Source organism: Bos indicus, chromosome 13 (genome assembly GCF_029378745.1).
Source record: "Bos indicus isolate NIAB-ARS_2022 breed Sahiwal x Tharparkar chromosome 13, NIAB-ARS_B.indTharparkar_mat_pri_1.0, whole genome shotgun sequence".
Lineage (NCBI taxonomy): Eukaryota > Metazoa > Chordata > Mammalia > Artiodactyla > Bovidae > Bos > Bos indicus.
The window spans coordinates 82,207,452-82,232,407 of NC_091772.1; the positions used below are offsets into that span (position 1 = coordinate 82,207,452).

The 24,956-nt window shown below is 45.0% G+C and overlaps 1 long non-coding RNA gene across 4 annotated transcripts in view; it reads left to right on the top strand.

Moving 5' to 3' along the window:
* The first annotated feature begins 6,877 nt into the window (after window positions 1–6,877).
* Window positions 6,878–24,956, top strand: part of LOC139186629 (uncharacterized) — a 158,442-nt gene continuing 140,363 nt past the window's right edge. For 3 of the 4 annotated variants that reach the window (XR_011570307.1, XR_011570305.1, XR_011570306.1), the window contains exons 1-4: window positions 6,878–7,934; window positions 8,349–8,471; window positions 15,785–15,901; window positions 16,711–16,845. This is a non-coding gene — a long non-coding RNA (uncharacterized lncRNA). The remainder of the gene's footprint in view (window positions 7,935–8,348; window positions 8,472–15,784; window positions 15,902–16,710; window positions 16,846–24,956) is intronic. The other variant, XR_011570308.1, reaches the window with a different exon arrangement.

Genomic DNA, 24,956 nt, shown 5'->3' on the forward strand with positions numbered 1-24,956 from the left:
CTGGAGTTGGAAATGGTAACCACTACAGTATCCTCAGGGTCGGACACGACTGAGTGACTGAACTGAACTGAACAGCATCCTTGACTGGGAAATCCCATGGCCAGAGGAGCCGGTGGGCTGTTCAGTCCATAGGGTTGCAGAGTCGAACAAGACTAAGCGTGTGCGTGCACGCGCACACACACACACACAGTGTGACCCTCAGAGCCTGTCAAATGTTGACTAAGCAAGCACCTGCTACGTGGCGCCCTCTGAAAAGCACTCATCATACTGCCTACTTAGCACCTGGCACACAGTAGGCATACAATAAATACCAACTGATCCTGACCCCGTGTCCAAGGGGACATTGGACACAATGTCCAATTCATTATTAATTCATTATTAATTCTTCATTGTTAAGAAGAGCTTCTGAAGATCTTATTGGGGAAAGAGAAGATCTAGGTTTACAGATTAGACGATATCTATCTAAGTGACTTGAGAGAAATTCCCTGAGTGAAAAATTAAGTTGCAAACGTTTATCCTTGCAGTTTGAAGATCTAACAGCAGGTGGAGTTCCGAGCTCACCCGGGGGATCAATTATTCCGCACCTACGTATTGAGAACCTCCTTATCCATGACAGGCTGTACTCTGGGCTCAAGGATGAGTGGGTGAGGGCAGAGACAGCACTTGGCAGTCGGGAGGGTCACACGGGAGTGGCGGGTGCAGACACACTGGGCCAGACATGGGTGCGCAGTTGTGCCTGTGCCGTGAGATGGGAAGCAGAGACTTGGGGGCGATGCCTGTGGTCACAGTGACAGACTTGGGGGGCTGCCGGCAGCATCTGGACGGTGCGGGACACGTCTTCCCGTCCGAGCACAGCAGCTCAGAGCTTGTCCTCTGCAGACAGCCTGCCTGGGCTTGACGTGTGGCTTCACCATTGACTTGCTTTGTGATCCTGGCCATGTTACTTGATCCCTTTGAGCTTCAATTTCTTCATCTGGCCTGTGGGAATGATTACATGACGTATTTTGTGGGGCTGTTGTGGGTGAAGCAAAGTTGCATGGCTCAAGGTAGCCTGGAGTTAAAACTCCCCTCCAGGCCCTCCCCACCATTCTAGGCAAAACAAATAACTTTCTCACCCGAAGAAAAAAATAGACATTAGGTTGATTACGCTCAGCTCCAAGCTGGCCCAGCCTCTGGCTGATCTCCAGAAGTCCTTGCCCCAGCCGTTTAAAGACAGTAGCTTTCTGCATACATGCCTATATATACTTACTCTTTTCTTAGATAAGTGCAGCAGCTCGCTAATTTGACTGCTGCCCCTTCTCGCCTCATTAAAGATGATCTGTTCCTGTAGAGTGCCAGTCTTATTCTTTTTCTGAAACTCGCCTACTCCAACTCCGGACCTTACAGTGGGGATTAAAAAATTAATATACGTAAAGCATTTAGAACAACCTGGCAATGGTGTTTTGCATCAGCTGATATTACTCTCACTCTTGTTGATGTTATGGCTGTTGTTAATATTGTTCTTGTTATTATCATTGTTCTGATCGTCAACAGCAGCAGCGAGACTCGTGTCCCTTCTATCTTTTTATTTTCTTTGGTCTCCACTGTATTTCAGGGACTTTCAGATGTGTGATTCTGATTTAAGGATATCCTGGGAAGTGTGCTGAGATGCAATTTGGGGGCCTGAGTTTTGGTTCAGTGGGCTCAGTGGGTTGGTTATGGGGCCTAGGAACTGACATCTTTACTAGCCACCTAGACAGATTGCACTGTCAGAAATCCTTCCTTAAAGGTCAGAATCATGAAACCTAGGATTTATGGAGACACTACCATGCTTTAGACCCTGGGCTAAGTGCTTTGTGCATGCCGTTTATAATCTGAACAAAAGCTCTGCTAGGCCAGTATCATTATCCCCATTGGTAATGGGCAAACTGAGACTCAGCACAACCTGGACACCTTATTCCTGGTGACAAAGCTGGACGCTTTTGCTCGAGAGCCTGCCCCTTTTCTGCCCTGCACTGCCACGCCACTCTGTGTGAAGGTCCGCTTGGTTACTTTAGACTGTTAGTCCCCAGTGTGACGCCTCCACTGCTGAAGCCCATGTGCCCCAAAGCCTGTGCTCCACAGCAAGAGAAGCCACCGCATTAAGAAACCTGCACACCACAGCCAGAGCGCAGCCTCCGATTGCTGTAGCTAGAGGAAGCGTGTGGTGCAGCAACAAAGACCCAGCACAGCCAAGGAAAAAAGTCCCCTGTTTGAGATCACTTAGCTGAGGATTTGGGTGGGCTACTCTCTGACCTAGATGGCATATTCAAAAGAAGAGACATTACTTTGCCAACAAAGATCAGTCTAGTCAAGGCTATGGTTTTTCCAATGGTCATGTATGGATGTGAAAGTTGGACTGTGAAGAAAGTTGAGCGCCGAAGAATTGATGCTTTTGAACTGTGGTGTTGGAGAAGACTCTTGAGAGTCCCTTGGACTGCAAGGAGATCCAACCAGTCCATTCTAAAGGAGATCAGTCCTGGGTGTTCATTGGAAGGACTGATGCTACAGATGAAACTCCAGTACTTTGGCCATCTGATGCGAAGAGTTGACTCATTGGAAAAGACTCTGATGCTGGGAGGGATTGGGGGCAGGAGGAGAAGGGGACGACAGAGGATGAGATGGCTGGATGGCATCACTGACTCGATGGACATGAGTTTGGGTGAACTCTGGGAGTTGGTGATGGATGGGGAGGGCTGGCGTGCTGTAATTCATGGGGTCGCAAAGAGTCGGACACAACTGAGCGACTGAACTGAACTCTCTGACCCAGGCTCTGTAGGATGGAGAAATACAGGGACCTCCATCTGGGAAATAAAACATTTTATTTAAAAACTTTTCCAGCTTTATTGAGATATAACTGACATATAACATCGTCGGGCAAACAAAATTAAGAGATGTTCACTATGGTGGGATTTTACAGGAAGGATAATATCAGAGGGGTATTTTGAAAGACAAAAGGTGTTTCCGACAGGCAGAGACACAGAGAAAGGGCCTGGTTGGGGAACAGAAGGATGTGGGAAAGACCATGGCCTGTTTGGGGATTGTAAGGAGCTTCTCATGACAGAGCAAAGGATAGTGTTTTGTGTGATTGGAGAGGTGGGAAAGACCTGGATAATGAATGACACAGAAAGCCATGCTCAGGATCTGGTGGGGAGCCATGGGGGAACTTTAAGCACGAGTGGAACATGGTTTCTAATTATATGGATGCCTACAGTGTGGTCGTAGGTAATGCTGATGTCAAGATCTATAAGATCTAGGCGACCAAAAGGACCTCACTGTGAAGCTTTATCTACTCTGTGTCTGTGCACACATGTGTCACACAAGGCCCCCCGTGTTTTTTTTTTTTTAACAACGATTCTTTTTTTGATGTGGACCATTTTAAAAGTCTTTATTGAATTTGGTGTTAATATAATATTGCTTCTGTTTTATACCTTGCTTTTTAGTCACGAGGCATGTGGGGTCTTAGTTCCTGGACCAGGGATCAATCCTGCTCACCTGCATTGTAAGGCAATGTCTTAACCACTGGACTGCCAGAGAAGTCGCCCTCCCACCATACTCTTTCATAGAACTCTTTCTTTTATAATTGCCACACCTTTCATAAGTCTTTGGAAGCTTTGCTATAAAAGAGAGCTACAAATGAACATATCAAAATCAACTCAAAAGTTAACCAAGGATTTGAAAGCAAAATTAACTTCTCACTAATGGTTGACATTTTTTTTTAATCGTCTCATCCTAAGTAATTCCACACATGCTTTCCCTTGACGAGGGAATCATTTAAAGTCACAGTGGAGTACATGAAACTAAGATGCTTCTCATTCCCTCTCACTGACAGATTTTTAATATAAGTGTCAGAGCTTGAATATTCAAAATCCATTCTGCTACCTCTCTTGTCAACCCTCTCCACCCCAGCACCTGTGAGGTTTTGGGAACATCAGCTTAAGAATGAATGGGTAACTTCTGATGTCCTATTAAAGCAATTCGACAACTGTTAATGTTTCCAGGATACCAAAGTCCCTACCAGACAATAGGGGCTCCAAGATGAATTCAGCTTGTGGACTGTGCCCATCCAGTAAGTGCACTGATGGATGCGCTGTCAAGGTTCAGGTTTGGGGGAAAGAACTGTGCCCTGAGCCTGGAGCCAGACACTGGGTGGAGTTCCTACAGTTGGTATCACAGGACTGCGGCACGAATTGTAGAGAGCGAAAGCAAGGAGATGCGCTGGGCAAATGTGATTCACAGCTTTGAAATCCACGTTAAAAAGAAGTATGGGCTTAACTCACTTTACCCTTAGAGCAATGGTCTCAGAGCCTTTGAAAAGAAAGGATTTCAGCAAAGGACTAACACCAGGCGGTCATCTTAGAAAATTCACTTTGATGGGTAGCAGGGTTTCTAGTGGGTTTCCCTGATGGCTCAACAGTAAAGAATCTGCCTGCAATGCAGGAGACGCAAGTTCAATCCCTGGGTCAGGAAGATCCCCTAGATAAGGAAAAGGCAACTCATTCTAGTATTCTTGCCTGGGAAATCCCACGGACAGAGGAGCCTGGTGGGCCACAGTCCACAGGGTCACAAAGAGTCGGACATGAGGAGGGCTACTAGTAGCACACACCAAGTGACTGGTACGTTTTGAAAGTGTGCCCATTCCTCTAGGGAGACTGCAAAGCCTGGTGCTTAGATTTATGATCTGGGAGAGGAAGAGTAAAGCCATAACAGGACAGCACCCCCTCCTCCCCCACTGGCAGGCAAACCCTGCATGACAACCAGCCCTGAGGAATGGAATGGGGAATGCAGGTCCGAGGCTGCTGGAGACAGCAGTGATGGAGACAAGGAGTGATGGAGGCCCGAGCCCGGAGTGCAGATAGAGAATGCAGAGAAGATGGATTTGATCTGGTGCTGAGCTTGATGGGGTCTAGAAAGGTGGGGCAGAGACACGAGGTTGGTGCCTCGGTTTCTGACTTGACCATCTCAGGATGTCACATAATAAATATATCTAGGTGATGGCGTATTACGTTAACATTCAAAATCTCCTGCTCAGTCATGTTGGATTCTCTTGCAACCCCATGGACTGTAGCCCACCAGGCTCCTCTGTCCATGAGATTCTCCAGGCAAGAATACTTGAGTGGGTTGTATTTCCTTCTCCAGGGGATCTTACCAATCCAGGGATAGAATCAGCAACATTCAAAATAGCATATCTCTTAAAGTCTGGACCAAGATACATACATGTTATGTCATGAGTATGTATTCTGATTATCTATAGGAATATTTTCAAATGATTGCTAGAATATGCCTGGAGTCAGAATCAACTGTTCCCCACCCCCTCCTTTTGATGGTAAAGGATATTCTGTTTGGAAGCCATAGATGGGCATTTTGTGAGCCCCTCAGGTCAGTTTCCAGAGTCCTCAGCTTTTCCTGCCTTAGCTGGACTGTGTGCAGCAAATGGGCGAGGCCAGAAAAGGAGTGTCCCTAATGCCAAATGCCACACTGATGGTGCTTCGTGAAGAGAACTCGCCTGTGTGTGGCTCGGCTCTGCGCCCAGGAGGGAGGGGCAGAGATGAAGCGGGTCCAGGACAACAGCGCCTTCCTGCCCTGTGCCTGCAGCTCCTCTCGCTGTCGGGAGGGCACGGTCTTCCCCCCCCCCCCCGCCTCCAGTGTGGTGTCACAGGTATCGAGTGAGACGGGAACATCTCCAGCTACAAGATGTTTAAAAACGCTACTTTTCAGCCAATCCAACCAGTTAATATAATGAAATACTGCTGCCAAAATCTTGCCCCCCACCCAAGTCCTCTGGTGCCGGATAAAAAAATAGAGAGACAGAGTTTGGAAGAAATAGAGTGACTTTCTCTTTGCCGGGCAATGGGAATATACAGCAGGCTACTGCCTTAAGAACTGTGCCCCCTCCCTTGGGGAACTTATAGTTTAGTTGCTAAGTCGAGTCTCTTTGTGACCCCATGGTCTGCAGGCCACCAGGCTCCTCTGTCCATGGGATTTCCCTGGCAAGAGTACTGGAGTGGGTTGCCATGTCCTCCTCCAGGGGCTCTTCCTGATCCAGGGATCAAACCAGCACATCACTTTCATTGCAGGCAGATTCTTCACCATGGCACCACCAGAGTAGCCCTGCCTGGCGAATAGGGAGAGGTTTTATGTCCTCATGAAGTTCTTGTATATACATTTTTTTGTTGTTGTTGTTGCAATTTTACAGCCAAAAGCTGGTGTCAGGAGGCTAGGTAACCCGGTCTGGTGTCCCGGAAGTTATTGGCTGTGAGCTTCTTCCTTTCGAGCTGCAGAATCCTACAAGAAAATGTAGGGGGAGAACTACACCAGGTGCAGAGTATAATCTACATGGAGTCAGAGAGTAATTAGCTTTGTGAGGGACAAGTCCAGCTACAAGTGTGTGTTAGTAGTAACAGTTAAAAAATAAGCAAGATTGTTTAACTGTCACAGACCCGTTTGGCTGGTATGTGCCAAAGGCTGCTCACTCATTTTTCTTTTTGCTGCAACGATTCTGCATGTATGACCAGCAAAGCCCATTTACAATTCCAGGGAAATCAAACTAGAATTGGGGTAAGAAAGTCCAACCTTTTTTTTTTTTCCTCTCCCTTTGTGCTTAGTCTGGAGTCACTGGCTCACAGGGGACTGTGTGCAGAGATCTCGCACCCTGCGTTCAGACCAGAGCTCCTGGGGCAACACGACCTCCTGCACCGGCACCCGAGGGCTCTGAGGGCAGAAGCCCAGTGGCAACTCTCACCTCAACATGGCTGCGCCCCGCCACGTGCAGAGCCCCTCCCCCGAGCCTGCAGCTTCCGGGCTGAGCGCTCCCGCGAGATCTCCGCCGGCCCCGCCCACCCGCCATGAGGCCCGTAACCAGCCAGGCGCGCAGCCTGCCGGGAGAGGGTGTGGAGCGGGGGCTTTTGAGCCCCAGCGCCAACCTTTCGGCTTTGAGGTCCAAGAGGAAGCGACACCCGGCAGGAGGACTCTCGTGGGGCCCCGACCTGAAAAGGCTGGTAACAAACAAAGCTAGGTTCAGAGAAAACGAGCGCCTTTTCTCACTGAGCCTCGTGGCATTTCTTGTCTAGCCCGTATCTCAGACGTGTGCTCCATTACCTTGTTTCCACCCTTCTTTTTTTTTTTTTAAACAATGATACCAATGCGGGCAACTACAAAAGCAAAAACGAAATGAAAAGGTAAAAGAGAAGAAGAGATTTCTTTTTCCTAAACTGAGGTTTTTCTGAAGTATTTCTTCGGAGTGGGCTTTTATTTCTTCAAGGACAAGAGGCCAAACTGACAGAATGGTGAAGAAGCCCTCCTTCCTCTCCTTGTGTAATGACTGTTGATTCTTTCGGAAAATGGATTTGCCGTGGGGTTGAAAAGGCTGTACTGTGTCAGTGTCACCTTGAGAGCCTCCTAAATTCTTCAGAGAGAAGCGCGGGTCAGAATTCTCCTTCCTTCTAGAAGGAGGACAGGAGAAACTGTTGGAAAGTTCATCAGAGAGGAGAGGGAAAGCGGACGTGTTTCGGTGTCGCCCTCGAGTCAAGTACCTTCACCTGTTTCCATTTTGTTTGTGCGGTTGTTTGAATCAGCAGCCCAAGCTGTGCCTGGGGTTGTCGCCCTGACCAATGGGAACAGGAATCCAGCATTAGAAGCGAAAGGAAGGGTCACACCTGCTCCTGTTTGCTGTTAATGTAGTTGACACTTGCAACTGACCGTCACTTTGGTTTCACGTGGACACAGAACAAAAAATGTTCAGTGTGGTTAAAGCTCAGTCTAGGCTGTCATTTACAATTGCCTTGTTATTTTAAAAGTGGCCGTTTCTGGATTTTATTATTTTCTCTTCATCTCGATCATTTTTCTCCAACGTGTTTCTCCACCATTCGGTCACCCTTGGGCAGCTCTCAGTTGACTCTACCCGGAAAACCTCTGCTGTAAGATTTCAGCTGTGCCTTTGCTGTAGCTGACAGAGGTTCAGGGTTGGGGGAGGTCAGGGAGGGGCGTGACCTCCAGTTTATCCTGGAGCTGGATGGGGGCAATTGGGGGTGGCTACCCCATCTCCATCCCGGAAATCTACACCCTGCCCACTGTCCCCACATAGATGCTGTTAGAGGATGTGGCCCCTAGATAGGAAGGTGTTGTTAGACCACCTGGACTATGTGCCTGGCTGTGCTCAGTTGTTCAGTCATGTCCAACTCTTTGTGACCCTGTGGACTGTAGCCCACCAGGCTCCTCTGTCCATGGGATCCTCCATGCCAGAATACTGGAGTGGGTAGCCATGCCCTCCTCCAGGGAATCTTCCCAATCCAGAGATCAAACTCGTATCTCCTGTGTCTCCTGCATTGCAGGTGGATTCTTTTCAACTGAGTCAACTGGGAAGTCCACTTTGTGCCTGGACTGTATCAACTTAAGATTCTGGCAGGCGCATGCAGAGATACACTGTCTTCCAGATCCCAGGACAGACTTCATGTGTAAGTTGCCTTTTTTGTTAAAACTACCCATTCCCAGTGGATTTCTCTTTCTTCTGTCCCTCCCTGCCCTCTATGTTCAGGGGCCAGTTTGCAAACCAGTGGGAAGATACGTTCAGGGCCTTAATATTTTAAACATAAGTGTAATGTCATAAAACAATGGATTGAAAATGAAGAATGGAATGCAGTCACTGACATAAGCCATGGTACACAGGGTTGTGATGTGGATAAATATATCTTGAGTAAATTATTGTGTCATTTTTTTAGTTACAGGCTGTTGGAACAAAGGATCTCAGGGAGGCTGTTTTAATTTCCTGCTCCTAGCCTTCTGTATTAAGAATGATGAATCTAAGTGAAAAATCCTGATTAATTCAGTGAATTGTGGCTGAGGCGTACCTGTCATGAGAGTGAGAGCATGTTTTAGTCTGCTGATGTTTTCTAAGACAATACTGTTCATTGAGTCTCCAGATTTATTTACCAGCAGATATTTTTGTGTGAGCGTACTGTGTACCAGGCACCAATAAGAATATTGGATTAGCATTCTATTGTTAAGATTATAACTGCATTGGGACATACTATTTTCTTATTTAGAACAGTAGTTCTTAGCATGGAATAATACTTGGGAATTGAGTTGAAAAATAAGTACAATTTCTATGTCTGTTTCCATATAAATAGCGCAATGATTTTTTTTTTTTAAACCAGTTTGGGAGAACACGTCTGGGGTGGATAATTTTTAAAATAGTCTGAATAGTATAAAGACGAGTTGTTGTGAGTGTGTGTATTTTGGAAGGTTCCTCAATGAAGTTCTTATCCTTCGGACTAGCTAAAACCAAGATAGGAGAGGCCTGTGTGTCTTCTGGTCAGAAAAGGCTGGCCACGTTTATTAAGTGACTGCAGAGAAGGAAAACACTCAAATTAATTTGAGGAGACTCACCTAAGTATTGGGTCCCAGATTCAAAAACTGATTGATTGATGAGCCACTTCTATGCACAGCTCTGTAAATTGGCTCCAGGCTAAATGGCAGCAGGAACGTATTTACTTAATTGTTGTTGTTTAGTCGCTAAGTCCTATTGCTCTTTTTCCACCCCATGGACTGTAGCCAGCCAGGCTCCTCTGTCCATGGGATTTCCAGGCAAGAACACTGAAGCGGGTGGCCATTTCCTTCTCCAGGGATCTTCCTGACCCAGGGATCACACCTGCATCTCCGGCGGTGGCAGGCGGATCCTTTACCACTGAGCCCCCAGGGAAGCCTTTACCTAATGTTGTTGCTGTTTACTCACTAGGCCATGTCTGGCTCTTTGCAACCCCAGGGACTGTAGCCTGCCAGACTCCTCTGTCCATGGGCTTTCCCAGACAAGAATACTGGATTGGGTTACCATATCCTTCTCCAGGGGATCTTCCTGACCCAAGGATCGAACCCAGGTCTCCTGCGTTGGCACGGGGACTCGTGACTCATGCAGTAGTTCTCCCGAGGAATAGCAGTAGGCAGGAGGCTAGCCAGAATGGTGAAGATAGAACAGATGACTTACTTTTGTTATAAAGCGGGGCCAGCTCAAGATTTTACTTACAGTTATCTTGTTGTGACAGTGTCTTACTATGCCCTCTTGAGTGCATGGCAGTGAAATCACCACCTGTCTCGGGGACCTGAAGCCCTTGGGTGTGCTTCAGAAAGTACTTCCTGTGCACTTGTGTGTGTTCTTTATGGCTTATGTGACTGAGGGCAGGCCGAGAGTGATTTTCCTGGTTCCTTCAACCTGGAAGTGTGGTCCTGGGAGGGTGGGCAGTATTGGTATCTCAGTGGGATCTTGTTGGAAATGTAGAATCATGGGCTCTTCTCTGGCCTACTGAATCAGAGTCTGCATTTTAGCAGGATCTCCAGGTGGATCCAAACATACATCACACGTGAAAGTTTAAGAAGCACTTGTCTATAAGGCCTTTGATGTTTTCTACATTTTTTCTTTAACTTGTCAATTTTTCAATGCAGTTGTTTTTCTTTTACAAAGAAAGACTTGTTTTTCTTTCCCCCGCTCAAAACAATTCAAATAGGTTTTGAAGCAGAAATCATTTAGACCTTAAATAGGAAAGTAAGGGAGAAAGTGGTTGCATTTGGAAGTCAGTGTTAGAGAACAATTTTTGAAAATCTGAAATTTATCCATTTTGGAAGTCTAAACACAGTCCTGGTCCCAGAGATCATAATTCAAACAGATTACTTCATCTGTTCACCTATATTCTAAAGAAAGAGATGTGTGTTTTTAAATGCGTGTATACATAGCTTCCTTAATGAAAGCTTTACTGCAAAAGCACTTTGTTCCTAATGCATCCTTAAGTGAAGTTTTGCATTCTTAATTTTCCACTCAAGTAATTTAGAAACCATTAGTTAAAGTGGAACTCTAAGATAAAGTAGGATCCTTGTACATTTAGATGGTTTCCTCTGAAGATTGCTCTTAGAATTGTCAGAGAAAGAGAAATTCTTAATTGCTTTTCATTACATCTGGGTAGCAGATACATGTTTGCTTTCCAGATACCTGTCTGGCAAAAGCGCAGGAGGATAGGAGATGAAGTGATGTAATAACATCAAGCTAACAGATTTCCAAAGTTCTCCACCCGTCCAGCTGGCCACTGTGAATCACCTTTCATCAGGACAAAGCATTTCCCCCATCTATCTACACCTCCTTTCTCAAGCAGTCGAGTCAAAATCGGTGTTTCTCCTTTGTTCCTGTTTCTCGTATAGTTTACTACGCACTAGACAAGAGAACAGTTGTTGCTCTTGAAGGTTAGAGATTTCTGTTGTCGCCTTCTGAAATTGGCAGTCATGGACGATGTCGGAGCACAGACAGAAGCAGGTACCCTTTCTTTGTTTCTCTCCTCAAAAGTGTGGTTCTGCCTCTGGCTCTTTTTAAATCTCATTACAAAATCTTCTTCTCTTGTGCCTGAATGGTTTGATTTTTCTTTCAAGTTAGAGGTCTTCTAGAGAAAGTCTTTGAAGTACAATCAGATCCAAATTTCAAAAGTAAAGAGAGATATTTTACTGATCTTAAGAAAGGAATTGTGTTCACAAATACTAATATTTGCCCAGGGCCCTTTCTGAAATGAAAGATTTGCCCACATAGATCAGTCTACATGGATGTTGTGCAACTGTAATTTAATACTAAGAAAACACTTCCTAACATATAGATCCTATGTAGGCTTCTCATATTAGCATCTGACTTCTTTCTTGTCTTTTTCAAGGTCATAGAAAGTGTTAGAAATTTGAGTTAGAAATTTTGCCATAGTTTCTAGTTTGAGGGTTTTGAGGAAAGGCTAGCCCGTATGATTTTTCTGATTATATATAATGTATCTTAATACTAGACAGCTATAGCAAATACAATTCAGAGACTTTCAAAAATACAAATGAGGGGGAGGTTTGTACTATGAGCAATGTGTTTCTGACGAATCTGTGATCTCTTGGGAAAGGAAATGCAGGTTAGAAGAATCTACTAAAAGTCTCCAGGTTAAAGTATTGTTAACTTTGGAGCGATCTGGGACAGATTGAGCTCCTGACCAGAGTTATGAATGTATTACTATTTCTTTTCCCTAGGCAAAAGGACTACATTTTCATTGGTTTGCCAAGGAGTCTATATTTAAAAAAAAAACAAACAAAAAACCCCACAAGATTTACCGCTTGAGTCATTCACAGCTCATAAATCCCTGCTTCCCCTTTTCTTTGAATTATTTTGCCTGGTTTCCATGATGGTTTCCATTTCCTGATTCATTGTCTGCTCCATCCTTAGCAACACCTGCTTGATGTAGAGGTGTATAGATTTGTGCTTCCAAGAGAAGAGAGTTTTCCTTCATGGGTTTTGTGAACCACTGGTTACTCTGAACTTTGTATGTTCTTTGTCTGTGCATCTATGTAATTATGGATCTGTCTGCACCTATACATATATAAATGGGCTGTCATGGCAGTGCTAGTGGTAAAGAATCTGCCTACCAATGCAGGAGATGCAAGAGATGTGGGTTTGATCCCTGAGTTGGGAAGATCCCCTGGAGTAGGAAATGGCAACCCACTCCAGTATTCTTGCCTAGAAAATCTCATGGACGGAGGAGCCTCGTGGTCTGCAGTCCATGGAGGCACAAAGAGTGGGCACGACTGAGCACACTTACTACTACTATGCGTATATCATTAAACACTACACACGTGCATGTCGTAATATACACATGCACACATGAATGTGCGCGTGCTAAGTCCCTTCAGTCGTGTCCAACTCTTTGCGACCCTGTGGACTGTAGCAGCCAGGCTCCACTGTCCATGGGATTCTCCAGGCAAGAACACTGGAGTGGGTTGCCATGCCCTTCTCCAGGGGATCTTCCCGACCCAGGGATTGAACCAGAGTCTCTTAGGTCTCCTGCATCAGCAGGCAGGGTCTTTACCACTAGTGCCACCTGGGAGGCCCCCAAACACGTAGATGGATGTATGTACATAGACACGTATGTTCACATTGATGCCTTTTATGTTTACGTGTGTATGTGTACATTTATATGCATATTTATGTATACATGCATGCATATATGTATATATTTATGTCTATGCGTGCATATCTGTGTATGTAAATATGCATGTAGGTATGTCTTTATATATCTATATACCTGTTTGTATGTATCTGTATAGGTGAATATAAATATTCAGGTATATATACACACATATAGTGTATGTGTATATCCATGCATGTGCACCTGTGTATGTGTGCACATGTACACATACCTGTATATACATGTATGTGTGTGTGTTTACACATGTGGTATGGGGCTTATCAGATGGACGCCGTGGTAAAGAATCCGCCTGCCAGTGCAGGAGATGTGGGAGACCGGGCTTCAGTCCCTGGTTCGGGAAGATCCCCTGGAGAAGGAAATGGCAGCCCGCCTGTGGGGAGAGAGCAGATTAGCGCAGGTGGTGTGTTCAGGCTCTCTCACCCCACGTTTTGTAAATAAGGACTGTGTAACCGCTGAGATCACTTACAGCGCGGTGCATGTGCTCCCAAGGTCCCCGCTTGGCCAAGGGCTACTTTGTGCGGTAGCCGTCCGCGAGCTCCACCTGAAAGGCGGCGGCCTCCCCGCTGCGCCCTGGCGGGGTCCGTGGGGTCAGCCCAGGAAGAGAGGACGCGGCGTGGCTGCCGCCCCGGCTGGCAGGGGAGACGAGGGCGCGGCTCCGGCGGCCCCTCCAGCCCCGAGTGCGCCGTGCCCGCCCCGGCCTCAGGGCCAGCGGCACAGGGTCAGCACTTGCCACTCCAGTATGCTCGCCTGGAGAGTCCCATGGACGCAGGCAGGCTGCCGTCCGTGGAGCCGCAGCATCAGACACGGCTGAGTGAGTATCGTGCAGGCACACACATGCAATACATAGATCTGTACCTCTGCACTCATGGGTGTGTATGTACTTATTCTTCTATTAATACTTCAAGACAGAGGCTTGTGGTTGTGCGCTGAGCATCAGAATGAGCTTCAGGAGCTGAAGCAGGGGAGCTGGGGCAGGCAGCATGGCGAGCGGCTGAGTAGGGGAGAGCCAGGTGGGGGAAATTTTGGTCAGTTCCGCCCAGCAGTTGATGGCTTCCCCAGGATCAAAATTTCCTGGGGAACCCAGTTCAGTGGGTTGAGGTGAAGTGATGTTTTCCTCAGTGCTATAAATCATAAATAGCCAGCTGTTCTCGTGTTGAACGGCGGCCGGAGACCAGGGTCCAGTTACCGGTGTCCATCTTGCTCCAGCCGAGACCCGCTGTGAGTAGGGAGGGACGGGATCAGCGATGGTTTCAGTTACCTGATCAATTTTTCTTGCTGGAGCATGATGTTCTATTTTCCTTGCCCAGACAATCTCATTACTCAGAAACTCTGAGGAAACATGCTTTTCAGCAGCTGTGAAATGTGCTGCTGTTTTCATGGCGAGCAGACAGGTGAGGCCGTCAGAGTCCTCCTTCCCCACCAGCTGGCTCCTAGATGCTGATGAGAGACAGGTCACTTGTTGACACTACTTTTCCTAACTCTTATTTTTTTTTTCCTAATTTTTTCTTCTTTTAGAATTTGAAAATAAATGTTTTATTTTTTAACATCATTCATGGGACGATCCCCTTGAGGAGGCATGGCAACCCACTCCAGTGTTCTTGCCTGGAGAATCTCATGGACAGAGGAGCCTGGCGGGCTGCAGTCCATGGGGCCACAAAGAAATGGGCACGACTGAGTGACTGATCATGAAGAATAATAATACTTGCCTCTCAGAGCCATTGTGAAGATCAGATGAGATGATGTATAGGAAAATGTCTTATCAAATATTCAGCTTAGGTTCCTATTGCTGCTATTATTACTAGCACCACTTACTACTGTTACGGTAGAACATGAGTTAGCAACAGTCCCCAAAATAGATCGAAACTGTTATCCACAAATAATTAAGGATTTTTAGCTCCTGAAAGTTATTTTACTGATTCATTCCAGACTCGCAGCTATTCAAGGACAACTGTGCTTTGCTTATAAACATTTGGCTACCAGATGTTGCCTATCTTATGCGTATAAGTACTCTTCCTTTTTTCAGACAGAGATGGATTTGTGGGTGTTACTTGTACTCTGAGTTGAAAAATAAAAGCCTGTGTCAGAGTAAGTGATTCAGGCTATTTACATCTCATCACTGTAGCCTTGGGTGCACACTCAAGTGAAAGAACATATCAGGAGTCAATATTCTATCAGTCAAGCTATCGGCACCTCTAAAAAAATTAATGTTGGTGTAATTAGATTGAAAGGCCCTGCAAAATGTTTTCTCCAGCCACAAAATAATAGGACAGTCTCACAGTACAGGAGACAAAGTGCTAACGTCCTTATTGCAACCTAATCATTTTGCATCACAGCAGAGGAAGGGTGGTTCCTGTGACTTTCAGAAGGTTTTGTAGATGATGAATTTGATTTCTGGTAGTAATGAATCTGTATAGAATTATATAGGGTGCCTAAGAAATGGGTTTTTTTTCAAAGATGCCAGATCTGAAATGATGAGAAATGTCCAAATGAATGTACTTTTAAGCAAAACTGAGTTGGATGTGTAAGTTGTATGCCGAAGTACATGGTATCAGATACGAATTCAGGACACAGAGGAAAAACCATGTGTTGGTTTAATTGCTTCCAGTGCTCCTTGGAGTCCTTGATAATAGTGTCTGGTAACTGCTCAAAACCATTTTATCCAACTCTTCAGGGCAGCTGATCTATGATGAGACAGAAAGAGGACCCTCCTTTTAATTTCTCCTGACTTAATCGATTAAGTATGTTAATTACTTAAAATTTTCTCATGGTGTTGTTTGTTTGTTAAGGTGGATCGTTCTGGCAATTGATGAAAAATAGCTTCCTGCTAAGCCAGCATAATGAATATTGACGTTCTTGGCGTTTACAGCCAATAGAAATCACATTTTCAAGTCTCCATTTCCAAGGTGCTTGCTTAATAAATAACTTCTCCAACCATCTGCACCATGGGGACACACTCTCTCAAAGATCGGAGTGAATAAAGCTTAAAAATTATGTGTGGATTAACGTCAGCATCTATGAAGAACAAATATTGAGGTTAGAAGTTTGAATCTCCAAGAGAGAATGGCAAGGGGAAGCCAGGCCTGGGAGTCTGGAGAGGCAAGCAGGACAGACTCGGGCATCATTAACTCGAAATCCCTGCCCCTGCTGTGTCTCTGCATTGGAGGAACATCACTGCGTTACATGTGGCCAGCGGTCCTGATGGAGGTGCTCATTGACAGAGGAGGAACATCACTGCGTTACATGTGGCCAGGGGTCCTGATGAAGGTGCTAATTGACAGAGGAGCTTTTCCAGCACCTTTCCAGTTTCCTCTGTACCCTGCTCAACCTCTATCTTAGTTTAACAGAGAAAACAAACAAAAACCCCCTAAGGCCTGAAAAGGATGATAGCAGGGAGAGGAAGCGATTTTTTTTCTGCGTCTCTTATGTAAACGTTGTCTTTTGGTAATACACATCTTTAAAAAATGAGAAGGAAAGAAAGCCCTTTAAAACACTTAAAAAATAAAATGGCACTTTCCCAAGGAATATTATAAGTTTCAGTCTCCAGACTTTGAAGCTCTCTCATGGGGCATTTTCTATAAAGATCTTCAAATATCTTCCCTCTAAAAAGCTGTCTCTCCTTGACAGTTCTAGTATACCGATCCACGATTACTTATCATATCTTGTTCTCAGTGTTCACGTGTAAAATGATAACCCCTTTTTCCCCGTTTTACAGCTCTCAATCTGAAAAGAAGTCTTTATGATGAGGTTCTCTCCACACTTCCAGTCTTCTAGGATCTCATAGAACTGGAGAACTGAAGAACCTCTGTGGATCTTGGATATCACCTTTGCCAAGCTTCATATATCCCAGGTAGGGAAACTGAAGTACGTTTCAAGTCAGTTCCCTCAACTTATTGTACATTCTGAGTGATCATGCCAAGTTTAGAACTCAGGTTAACTGCCCTGCTCTTAGCTATCACAGAGCTGATAGTCTTTTTTCCTAATTTCAGAAGATTGAGACAGCAGTCCTTGGACAGCTTGCTGGAGTTCTAGTTCATGAATGTTTACTTTCCCTCAATTGTTTTGAAAATCCACTATGACCAGATGAAGAGAGTTTCACTTTATAAAATACTGCAGCATCTTAGGTCCTTTGCATTTGCTTTTTGCATATTGCTGTCTTGCTGTATTCACGATGAAGTGTACTTTTGTTCAAGAGGAAAAGTAGCCATTGTATCCACTTTTTCCCTTTCTATGTGGGAAGAAGATTGGTATGTGAAATACTGTTGAAAGTTAACATCACTCTTGTGGTGGGAGAACCGCCTCCTTGCAACCTCAGCTACTCCTAGGGAGTAAAAGATGTTGCGCTTATTACAGACTCTAAACCAGGGGTCCCCAGCGTGCAGGATCTAGTGCCTGATGATCTCAGGTGGAGCTGATGTAACAGTAATAACAGAAATAAAATGCACAATAGATGTAATTTACATGAAAGCAACGTTGCTCAGTCATGTCAGACTCTTTGCATCCCCATGGATGGTAGCCCGGCTCCTCCCATGGGCTTTTCCAGGCAAGAAGGTTGGAGTGGGTTGCCGTTTCCTTCTCCAGGGGATCTTCCCACCCAGGGATCGAACCCAGGTCTTCGGCACTGCAGGCAGATTCCTTACCATCTGAGCCACCAGGGCATCCTGAAACCATTCCCCACCTCTCTAACCCACCCTCTGGTCTGTGAAAAAATTGTCTTTCACAAAACCGGTCCCTGCTGCCAAAAAGGTTGGGGACCACTGCTCAGAACTGGTTGAGGTCATCTGAATAGACTTGCCTGAGTTACTGATGGTGAGATTGCTGCCGTATCAACACAGGGTTTTAGAATTTCAGTGGAGTTTATTCTGTCAGCTCTTCCTTTTGGCAGACGAAGAATCAGTGGTTGTATTTGTCAGTGCTTTTTATTGGTTGTGGTTGATAGACATTTAGATCTAATCTGAATGTATATCTTAATCAAACTGGCTAAAACTCAAAACAAGGGAGCCCAAGAGCTGTATTGGCTCTTGTAAGTTTAGATGATAGATTGATGGATTCAGGGGCTCAGATGATGGCATTGGTCTCCTCCTCTCTGTCTTCTCCCCTCCCCTTGGTTTTCCTTCTTTCGCTCTGCATATTGTCAGCTTATGTTCATCTTCACTCACTCTGGTGGTTGTTCAGTCACTAAGTCATATCTGACACTTTGCAACCCCATGGACTGCAGCATGCCAGGCTTCCCTGTCCTTCACTATCTCATGTCCTTTGAGTCGGTGATGCCATCCAACCACCTCATCCTCTTTGTCCCCTTATTCTCCTGCCCTCAGTCTTTCCCAGCATCAAGGTCTTTTTCAATGAGTCGGCTGTTTACATCAGATGGCCAAAGCACTGGAGCTTCAGCGTCAGTCCTTCCGACGAATACGCACGGTTGATTTGCCTTAGGGTGGACTGGTTGGATCTCCTTGCTGTCCAAGGGACTCTCAAGAGTCTTCTCCAACACCATGGTTCAAAAGTGTCAATTCTTTGATGCTCCGCCTTCTTTATGGTCCGTGTCTCACATCAGCACATGACCACTGCTGGCCTTGTTGAAACCGGGAAACTTGGCTCATGGTGACCCTGTGTGCCCTTGAGTACAGGCAGGCCATTTGGTGCGTTCAGGTCCCCTGCCTACTTGGTTGAAGCTGCTGAAAGAGTTAGGTGGCAGTCCCACTGAAAGCTCAAGGACTGAAGGGTGGCCAGGGAGAGGAACTGTTGCTGGACTAGGGGCTGGATGCTTGGAAGAAACTAATAATAATAGTTTAAAAATAGTAACATCAGTGTTTAACAGTTACTGATGTCTCACCTCAATATGCCAGGAACTTTTCTAAGTGTTTAGTAGCTAATAACTTATTTGATTCTCAAAACAGTATGAGGTAGATATATACATAGGACTTCCATTTATATCAATACATGAAGAATATTAATCACAAGAGAGATTAGTTGTCCGTCATTATGATTTAGAAGCCAAGTGCATTGTTTTTTTCCCACCAAGTATATCTTAAAGCCCAGTACCCTTTCAACTAACGTTCATTAAATCAATATTTGCTCACAGCTAATTGGGAACATTGGGAAGTGAGAAAATACCAACTTTATCTTCATGGCATATGCAGTCTGAGGGTGGAGTCAAAGACATCTTCTATGTAAACACATATCCTATATCTAAATAATGACCATGTAATTTATAGAAAGAAGTGCTGCAAAGCAGTCATGCATTGTGAAGGACTGTGATGTGGAGATAGCTAATGTATTCTCTTTTGGTTGTTCAAAAGAGCTGTATTCAGATTGCTGTATCACAAGGAAAATTAGTTCAAATGACAGTGATTGTTCAGCGAAGGAGGCTCAGTTGTCACAAACATTAGAAGTCTTTTCTCCCAGGTGAATAGGATCTTGCCAAGGCTGGAGAAGGGAAGTGGGTAGAGAGGTGGGAATTTTAAAGAATATGTGTGTGGAATAAATGCATAACAAACAATTGAAATGTTGATGGAAAAAAACCATTTGGATTAGTTCTTATTTTTTTTTTTTATTTAAAAACAAATTGCACTTAAAACACCAACCAAGAAAACAGCAAGAGTTGCTTATCATAAACTGTAAATGATGTTTCTTTGTTTCAGATTGGTGAAGGTATATGAGAATATTTTCTTTAATTTTAAACTAGAATATTCATAGCATCAAATTGAGATTTAACTCTTGCTTCTTTTAGGGTTTCATTTGAAAACTTGATATTAGCCGTTTTCCAATTAAAACACTTGAAGCCTTTGTCTCATTAATGAGGTCCATAAACCATAGATGCTTCTTCCTCTGCGACACTGCCCCCCCACCCCCTGCCCCATTTGGCAACTTAAATTTCCCACTAGTCAAAAAAAAGTTAATTTGTATTAACAACCAGTTTCACAAGAGGTTGATTATTCAAAAATGGGCTTGGACTCTAACCAGAAAACTGAGAGTGCTCTAGAGATCAACAAAGTATTAGAAAGCAAGAATACCAACTGAATCTGAAAATCAAAATATAAAGCACATTGAAAAATTTTCTGGAGGATAGAAAGGCCATCTTATCCATTTTATGTCTTTATCAAAGTGTCTGAATAATGCCTCCAATGCACAGCGTACCTCAGCTACACAGACATGCTTTTCTTGGTGCACAGAGGGCCATTAAATCTGTCAGAGACTAGAGGAGATTACTTCGCATTTCTTGGAAAAATTGACTTGGAACGTCATTGAAGGCTAATGCACTTGGGCAATTATATTGGGGAGTTTACAAATCACTCAGAAGTTATGTTTTAACCAGAAACAAAAAATGAATAAATCGAAGGATTGGGGTCTGCTAGATCTGTAGTTGTGACTTTCTGAACATCTTTTGTGTGTGTGTGTGAATGATCAGCATGTGTGTGTGTGTCTCCCATTTTATTCTTCCTGGTAAATGGCTGGAGATAAAGAATAACCTGAAATAATTCCAGGAAGGTAGCAGTCAATATTCACTTGTCTACATCTGCCGCATTAATTCTGATCAGATACAAACCCACTGAACAGACAGCAGGTGACGGAGAGGAGTGAATGTTTTGTGTGTTTGTTTTGCTTTTCGCTTCCCCATCATATTTCCAGGGTTACAAGTTTAAAGATAATGCCCAATGGAATTACGGAAATGTGTTCCTATAGGAGAAATTTAGAGCATGTTTCTAAGGGATTCAGGTTCTCTCATTTCTGAAGCCGAGAGATACAACTTTTGCTTTCTGAAACATTGTAACTGGGGAACAGGAGGCCTGAAAGTTCAGGAATTTTTCCTTGTTTATTTTTCTCTTGATGCACAACAAAGAATAAAAGAACAATATATAACCTCTGGTCCCCTTTCTTCTTTATTTGATCTTTGTCTCCATTGTGAAACAAGAATATAATAAAAACGATAAGTTAATTGGACATTCAAAGAACCCTAAATTAGGAGTGTGGTTCTGAAACTGCAGTGAATACACATACATGTGGACACTGTTCTCCGAGAGGGCATTTTGTTTTTGAACCTGAGTATAATTATGTGCTTATCCAGGACAGGAGCCAGGTCATTCTTCTCCCAAATGCCTAGAATGGAGCCTAGAGTATCTTAAACAAGGTAACAGGACCTAAGATGATACAGCACTTACTCCCCTGTGCCAGGAGGGCGTCCCTGGTGGCTCAGCAGTAAAGAATCCACCTGTAAGATAGGAGACATGGCTGGAGCTGTGGGTTCTATTCCTGGGTGGGGAAGATCCCCTGGAGAAGGGAATGGCTCGCCACTCCAGCCCTCTTGCCTGGAAAATCCCATGGACGAGGAGCCAGGCGGGCTATAGCCCAGGGGGCTGCGCAAGAGCTGGACACAAAACTCCGCGACTAGACGACAACAACAGCTCTGTGCCAGGCAGTGCTTGAAGCGCTGGCATGTACAATTCCTTCACTCCTTTAGAAGTTGCTTCTGTGCAGCGGGCGCCCTGCCCCGCAGCTGCCTGCTTGAACTCCCTGGCAGTGCGTAGGCACCCCGCCATCTCAGCCTGGGCTCACGCACCTCTCCTCGCTCTGGTTTCTCCCCCCAGGAGCTTGCTGGAGCAGAAGGACGCACAGCCCTCTAGCAGTGGCAGACGGGAGATCCTGGGTGACTGGCGGAGCCTCCTCCGCCCCCAGTGGGATGAGTCTGAAGCGTGTTTTAAGTGATTTCACAAAGGCCCTCCGGGGATTTCTGCCCACAGGCCTGTGGCTAGAACTTGCGCATCGCCTCGTGCTTTGTTGCTTTTCCCCTGGCCTGGTGTGCTTTCTTTGCTTCCTCCCTCGCTGAGCTCCCCGGGGTTAGCTCCAAACAGTCTACCAGCACTCAGGCCCTTGTCGTCCCTGAGTCTACCTGTGGGTCTCCCAAAGTTAGATATTCTTGCTCGTATAATTAGAGTGACCTGAATGAATGGACAAAGGAGTGAACTTGAGAGACACCTAGCACTTCCAGGCCAACCAGGAAGTGTTCAGTTTTCCATAGATTCTGCTTTAGGTTAATGTGCTCAGGCAGCAGTGCAGCTGCAGCTGTTAATGAAGCAGTGGGGAGTGAGGCTTAAGTAGAGACACAGGAAGGAATAAATTAACTGAATACAAAACAATCACTGGAAAGGTCTGGGTTAGTTTAACGTAATTTGAGTCCAATTGAGCTCCTGCTGAACACTGGCTTGAGATACCTTCCAGCTACGTTTTTCTATGAATTCCTATTATCAGGAATTGCTTAAGACAAAGTAAGACTTTACTATGAAACGATGGATAATTGAGAGAAACAATTAAGAAGATTATTTTGATTCCTTTGAAATATATTGAAAATGACCCATGAATTGGATGTGTTAATGATAACATTTATTTCTTGGTTTTGTACTTTGGGCTAAGGCCAGGGGAATGTGTTGATTGTTGATGGTGTATTAATGATTATTGATTTTATGCATTTGTTATTATTGTGAGATTAGTGATAACCTTACTTAGTTTATTTTGCTCCCAGAACTACATTGGTGATTCTAATAGTTGTTTTGGTTCTTTTAGCCTATGAAAACAACAGCCATTAACAGCCATTAGGAATTATGTAGGCTGACCAATAATTGTAGTTTATTGAGGGTTTCTGTGTGTCAGATATTGTTCTAGAATATGTTGTGTCTTTTAATTACCATAACGCACCAAGGAAGTTTCTGTCCTAATTTTCAGTTCAGTAGCTCAGTCGTGTCGACTCTTTGCAGCCCCCATGGATTGCAGCACGCCAGGCCTCCCTGTCCCATCACCGACTCCCTGAGTTTATTGAAACTCATGTCCATTGAATCGAGGTGATGCCATCCAACCATTTCATCCTCTGTTGTCCCCTTCTTCTCCCGCCCTCAATCTTTCCCAGCATCAGGATCTTTTCAAGTCAGCTCTTTGCATCAGGTAGCCAAAGTATTGGAGTTTCAGCTTCAACATCAGTCCTTCCAATGAATATTCAGGACTGATCTCCTTTAGGATGGACTGATTGGATCTCCCTGCAGTCCAAGGGACTCTCAAGAGTCTTCTCCAACACCACAGTTCAAAAGCATCAATTCTTTGGTGCTCAGTTTTCTTTATAGTCCAACTCTCACATCTATACATGACCATTGGAAAAACCATAGCCTTGACTAGACGGACCTTTGTTGGCAAAGTAATGTCTCTACTTTTTAATATGCTCTCTAGGTTGGTCATAACTTTTCTTCCAAGGAGTAAGTGTCTTTTAATTTCTCACCATCTGCAATGATTTTGGAGCCCTCCAAAATAAAGTCTCTCACTATTTCTACTGTTTCTGCATCTATTTGCCATGAATTGATGGGACTGAATGCCGTGATCTCAGTTTTCTGAATGTTGAGCATTAAGCCAACTTTTTAACTCTCCTCTTTCACTTTCATCAAGAGGCTCTTTAGTTCTGCACTTTCTGCCATTTTACCATTTACCAATTTTATCATTTTACCAAAGAGGGAATTGAAGCTCAGAAAAAAGTAGGATGACATCTTCAAAAATGCCTAGCCTGTGCTCCTTCAGCCAAGTGTTAAGGCTTCAAATACTGTGGGAAAGAAGATCTCAGAAGTGTCAGATTTCATCAAGCATTTACTTGCACTGTTGCTGTTAGATTCTCAGACTCCATGAATTGCCTGTGGGTTGCCCATGAAGCCTGTGCTTCCCTGTCTTTCACAACACATTGGAAAAGACTCTGATGCTGGGAGGGATTGGGGGCAGGAGGAGAAGGGGATGACAGAGGATGAGATGGCTGGATGGTATCACTGACTCGATGGACGTGAGTCTGCGTGAACTCCTGGAGTTGGTGATGGACAGGGAGGCCTGGCGTGCTGCGATTCATGGGGTCGCAAAGAGTCGGACACGACTGAGTGACTGAACTGAACTGAACTGAACTGAAGAACAGATAAGAATTCAGAGACTGGGCGTGGAGCTGATGTATAGTTTTGAATCCAGAAGCAAGCAGTAAGATGGTGGTGTTAACTTGATTAAAATCCTAATATCTTTTCTTTAAAAACAACAAAAACAACAACAACAAACTCATATTGTTTCGTTTTCTTCACAGTGAAACCCAGGTTTCTTAAGTTCATAGGTTCTGCTGACATCTGACATCTGTTTACTTTTGCAGCACTTTATCCCACACAGTCATTCCTCTTTATCCACGGTTTTATAACCAGGAAGGGTTAATTCTGACTCCATGATACATCTGTTTCTTTGACTTTAACCCTTGTTTTTGCCATTTTTGTTATTTTACATGCTAAATCACTTCAGTCATGTCTGACTCTTTGGAACATCGTGGACTCTAGCCTGCCAGGCTCCTCTGTCCATGGAATTCTCCAGGCAATAACACTGAAGTGGGTTGCCAGGCCCTCCTCCAGGGGATCTTCCTGACCCAGGGATGGAGCCCGCATCTCTCACATCTCCAGCGTTGGCAGGAGTGTTCTCTACCACTGTCACCGCCTGGGAAGCCCAGAGGCCGCTGCCCGCCCGGCCTGACCCTGAGGCTGCAGCCCTTTGTTAGCCCACAGGGCACCACCTCCACCGACTGTGGCATCCTCAGTTCCTTGCGCAGGGAGTGGCGCTGCCTGTAGCGTGGCTCAGAAACTCGCGTTTGGAGGGCCAGAATCCAGCTGCCGTGACAGCCTTGTTCATCGATACGGCAGGAGACGCTCGTCTCACACCACCTGTGAAGTGACTAAGAAAGAAGCTAACCCGCCCCTGCCTGATATTTGCCATTCTAGGAGGCGCTTACAGAAATCATGTGGCTTTTACTTTGTTCCCCCCCCCATCTCTGATCCATAAAACAATTGGCATCTAGGCCGCAACAAGATGGGTAGTTTGAGGCTTTAGTCTGCCACCTTCTCAGTCAGCTGGCTCTCCAAATAAAGTCATATTTCTTGCGTCAACTCCTTGTCTCTCAGATTTATTGGCCTA